General features: G+C 36.6%; 1 protein-coding gene across 1 annotated transcript in view; it reads right to left on the bottom strand.

Annotated features, from left to right (window-relative positions):
- Positions 1-4,561: 4,561 nt before the first annotated feature.
- LOC135529584 (NLR family CARD domain-containing protein 3-like) overlaps positions 4,562-6,000 on the bottom strand; it is a 168,096-nt gene continuing 166,657 nt past the window's right edge. Inside the window, exon 10 of the mRNA XM_064958246.1 lies at positions 4,562-4,664. The gene's annotated coding sequence lies outside the window, so the exon portion shown is untranslated. The remainder of the gene's footprint in view (positions 4,665-6,000) is intronic.

Genomic DNA, 6,000 nt, shown 5'->3' with positions numbered 1-6,000 from the left:
GCTAACATCTCACCATTACCAATAACAGAGACTACAACAAAACATACTAACCTCTCACCATCACCAATAACAGAGACTACAACAAAACATGCTAACCTCTCACCAATACCAATAACAGAGGATACAACAAAACATGCTAACCTCTCACCATTACCAATAACAGAGACTACAACAAAACATACTAACCTCTCACCATGACCAGTAACAGAGACTACAACAAAACATGCTAACCTCTCACCATTACCAATAACAGAGGCTACAACAAAACATACTAACCTCTCACCATTACCAATAACAGAGGATACAACAAAACATGTTAACCTCTCACCATTACCAATAACAGAGGATACAACAAAACATACTAACCTCTCACCATTACCAATAACAGAGACTACAACAAAACATACTAACCTCTCACCACTACCAATAACAGAGGATACAACAAAACATACTAACCTCTCACCACTACCAATAACAGAGGATACAACAAAACATGCTAACATCTCACCATTACCAATAACAGAGACTACAACAAAACATACTAACCTCTCACCATTACCAATAACAGAGACTACAACAAAACATGCTAACCTCTCACCAATACCAATAACAGAGGATACAACAAAACATGCTAACCTCTCACCATTACCAATAACAGAGACTACAACAAAACATACTAACCTCTCACCATTACCAATAACAGAGGCTACAACAAAACATGCTAACCTCTCACCATTACCAATAACAGAGGCTACAACATAACATGCTAACCTCTCACCATCACCAATAACAGAGGATACAACAAAACATGTTAACCTCTCACCAATACCAATAACAGAGGATACATCAAAACATGCTAACCTCTCACCATGACCAATAACAGAGACTACAACAAAACATGCTAACCTCTCACCATTACCAATAACAGAGGGTACAACAAAACATGCTAACCTCTCACCATGACCAATAACAGAGACTACAACAAAACATGCTAACCTCTCACCATTACCAATAACAGAGGCTACAACAAAACATACTAACCTCTCACCATTACCAATAACAGAGGCTACAACAAAACATACTAACCTCTCACCATTACCAATAACAGAGACTACAACAAAACATGCTAACCTCTCACCATTACCAATAACAGAGGCTACAACAAAACATGCTAACCTCTCACCATTACCAATAACAGAGGCTACAACAAAACATGCTAACCTCTCACCATTACCAATAACATAAGCTACAACAAAACATGCTAACCTCTCACCATTACCAATAACAGAGGCTACAACAAAACATGCTAACCTCTCACCATTACCAATAACAGAGACTACAACAAAACATACTAACCTCTCACCATTACCAATAACAGAGACTACAACAAAACATACTAACCTCTCACCATTACCAATAACAGAGACTACAACAAAACATACTAACCTCTCACCATTACCAATAACAGAGACTACAACAAAACATGCTAACCTCTCACCATTACCAATAACAGAGACTACAACAAAACATACTAACCTCTCACCATTACCAATAACAGAGACTACAACAAAACATGCTAACCTCTCACCATTACCAATAACAGAGACTACAACAAAACATACTAACCTCTCACCATTACCAATAACAGAGACTACAACAAAACATACTAACCTCTCACCATTACCAATAACAGAGGATACAACAAAACATGCTAACCTCTCACCATTACCAATAACAGAGACTACAACAAAACATACTAACCTCTCACCATGACCAATAACAGAGACTACAACAAAACATGCTAACCTCTCACCATTACCAATAACAGAGGCTACAACAAAACATACTAACCTCTCACCATTACCAATAACAGAGGATACAACAAAACATGCTAACCTCTCACCATTACCAATAACAGAGGCTACAACAAAACATACTAACCTCTCACCATTACCAATAACAGAGACTACAACAAAACATACTAACCTCTCACCATTACCAATAACAGAGGATACAACAAAACATACTAACCTCTCACCATTACCAATAACAGAGGACTACAACAAAACATGCTAACATCTCACCATTACCAATAACAGAGACTACAACAAAACATACTAACCTCTCACCATTACCAATAACAGAGACTACAACAAAACATGCTAACCTCTCACCATTACCAATAACAGAGGACTACAACAAAACATGCTAACCTCTCACCATTACCAATAACAGAGACTACAACAAAACATACTAACCTCTCACCATTACCAATAACAGAGGCTACAACAAAACATGCTAACCTCTCACCATTACCAATAACAGAGGCTACAACAAAACATGCTAACCTCTCACCATTACCAATAACAGAGGATACAACAAAACATACTAACCTCTCACCAATACCAATAACAGAGGATACAACAAAACATGCTAACCTCTCACCATTACCAATAACAGAGACTACAACAAAACATGCTAACCTCTCACCATTACCAATAACAGAGGGTACAACAAAACATGCTAACCTCTCACCATGACCAATAACAGAGACTACAACAAAACATGCTAACCTCTCACCATTACCAATAACAGAGGCTACAACAAAACATACTAACCTCTCACCATTACCAATAACAGAGGATACAACAAAACATGCTAACCTCTCACCATTACCAATAACAGAGACTACAACAAAACATGCTAACCTCTCACCATTACCAATAACAGAGGCTACAACAAAACATGCTAACCTCTCACCATTACCAATAACAGAGGCTACAACAAAACATGCTAACCTCTCACCATTACCAATAACAGAGGCTACAACAAAACATACTAACCTCTCACCATTACCAATAACAGAGGCTACAACAAAAACATGCTAACCTCTCACCATTACCAATAACAGAGACTACAACAAAACATACTAACCTCTCACCATTACCAATAACAGAGACTACAACAAAACATACTAACCTCTCACCAATAACAGAGACTACCATTACCAATAACAGAGAACAAAACATACTAACCTCTCACCATTACCAATAACAGAGACTACAACAAAACATGCTAACCTCTCACCATTACCAATAACAGAGACTACAACAAAACATACTAACCTCTCACCATTACCAATAACAGAGACTACAACAAAACATGCTAACCTCTCACCATTACCAATAACAGAGGATACAACAAAACATACTAACCTCTCACCATTACCAATAACAGAGACTACAACAAAACATGCTAACCTCTCACCATTACCAATAACAGAGATACAACAAAACATGCTAACCTCTCACCATTACCAATAACAGAGGCTACAACAAAACATACTAACCTCTCACCATTACCAATAACAGAGACTACAACAAAACATGCTAACCTCTCACCATTACCAATAACAGAGGATACAACAAAACATGCTAACCTCTCACCAATACCAATATCAGAGGCAACAACAAAACATACTAACCTCTCACCATTACCAATAACAGAGCTAACCTCTCACCATTACCAATAACTACAACAAAACATGCTAACCTCTCACCATTACCAATAACAGAGACTACAACAAAACATGCTAACCTCTCACCATTACCAATAACAGAGGATACAACAACACATGCTAATCTCTCACCATTACCAATAACAGAGACTACAACAAAACATGCTAACCTCTCACCATTACCAATATCAGATGCTTCCACAAAACATGCTAAACTCTCACCATTACCAATAACAGAGACTACAACAAAACATGCTAACCCTCTCACCATTACCAATAACAGAGGATACAACAAAACATGCTAACCTCTCACCATTACCAATAACAGAGGCTACAACAAAACATGCTAACCTCTCACCATTACCAATAACAGAGGGGGTCTGATCTTTCTGCCTCTGTAACTTTCTCATTCATCATTATTCTTGATTCATTCCTGATTATTCATCATGATAGTAGCATCCACATGAATGTAGAAGTGTTCAGAAACATCTTCTATTCTTACTGACAATACAAGTGAAGTGACTCCAAAATCACAGGACATTATTCACCATTTAGTTTCTATTAGGAAAACATCCAAAACACAACCAAGACAAACTGCAAATTAATTCAACAAGTTAGTAGAATCATAAGCTTGATGTAATCACTGTTGGCATGGAATATGGGACCAAATACTAAACTTTTGACAAAAATAATTTATGACTTTTTCAAATGGGAGAACTAGATACATAAAGTTTTTTATTTTATAAACTGTAAAATATATATGTATGAAAATACCTTTAAATAAAAGGTGACATTCTACAGTCAATTAATATGAAACATTATATCTCAAATCCAAAATGCTGGAGCAGAGCACCACATTTAAAAATGTAAGCTTCACTGTCCGAACACATGTGATGTGGACAATGTGTGTCTGGTAAACAACATGTGGATCTGGTGAACAGTTATCACTTGTTGACCAACTACAGGAATTCTGACCTCAGAGTCTCCAGTTTACAGTGGGGATTCCAGTCCAGCAGAGAGCAGCTTCACTCCTGAATCCTTCAGGTCATTGTTACTCAGGTCCAGCTCTCTCAGGTGTGAGGGGTTTGACCTCAGAGCTGAGACCAGAGAAGCACAGCCTTCCTCTGTGACTAGACAGCCTGACAGCCTGCAAAGAGTCAAATCATATTAAAACCACAATGATATTCTTTGGTGGTGAAAATAATGGCAGTATATTTTCAACATATTCAGATACATCAGTGTCCTGAAACCTGCCATATCTATTAATAAATGAATGTATCATTATTAATTGTAAATGATCATAAGTATTGCTGCAGATTTGCCCTGAGAGTTAACTTTGTTTGTATGAAAATTTGAGTTATACTGGCACCTCAAATAATCATTTGATCTCAAATAAAGAGTCCAGAGGTTGCTGGAGTTCTATAGAGCCACATTTAAAACGTTACCTCTCACCATTCACCTAATCAAAAAAATAAAGATATGGTGTGGACTTTATTACTCAGTTACAATCTAAGTTGATAGTATGTCTGTCATTTCTGACTGAAACTTCTTAGGTCTGAAACTGGTCTGGTCAGTCTACTTTTCAGTCTATTAATGTCACTATTCAGATTATTTGAGTTATACTATTTATAAATGACATGTCTGTCATTTTAGAACTAACAAATGATCTTTAAGTTTCTGCAGATCCCCCATTTTACAAAGTCATGAGTATCACTGACCAGAACACTTAAATAGTGTCAGTTAAAGACAGTCAAAGGTATCAGCATTTGGTATTGATTTTCCAGAAGCCACAGCCAATGACTAGAATCAGATTTGACTGCCATGATTACAGAAATTTAGACAGTGACTGAATCATTAATAATAAAGAGTGAGAGAGTCCACAGATATCTACAACAGTGAAGCAAATGTGTCTCTAACTCCAACATTTTGGATTTAAATCTCATTATATAATTCACCTTTTATTTAAAGGAAAATATTTTGACATATCTGTTTCACCTAAAATTAAACTGTTTTCTCAAATCCAAAATGACTGGAGTATAGCAAGCAAATTTAAAAAGTCAAGTTTCACTGTCAAAACATGTGATGTGGACTATGTGTTTTGAGCAAAATAAAATGGTATGATGTGGACTATGTTCTGTCTGAGTAGATAACATGTGATCTAAACTAATAAATTGTCTGTATATGATGCCATTAATAAACACATAAGAAACTATGTGAATCATGGTAAAATGAATGTGAGTTGAGGACTATGTAACATCTCACCATTACCAATAACAGAGTCTACAACAAAACATGTGATGTGGACCATGTACCAATCAGAGTACAACAAAACATGACTGATCTGGACCATTACCAATAACAGAGGATAAACAAAACATGCTAACCTCTCACCATTACCAATAACAGAGGTACAACAAAACATGTAACCTGTCACTGTGTAACTGGCTAAAGTAAAACATGTAATGTGGACATTGTGTCAGAGC

This window comes from Oncorhynchus masou, unplaced genomic scaffold, assembly GCF_036934945.1.
Source record: "Oncorhynchus masou masou isolate Uvic2021 unplaced genomic scaffold, UVic_Omas_1.1 unplaced_scaffold_1188, whole genome shotgun sequence".
NCBI lineage: Eukaryota > Metazoa > Chordata > Actinopteri > Salmoniformes > Salmonidae > Oncorhynchus > Oncorhynchus masou.
The sequence above is the reverse complement of the archived record's forward strand: the minus strand, read 5'-3'. Positions and strand labels throughout refer to the sequence as shown.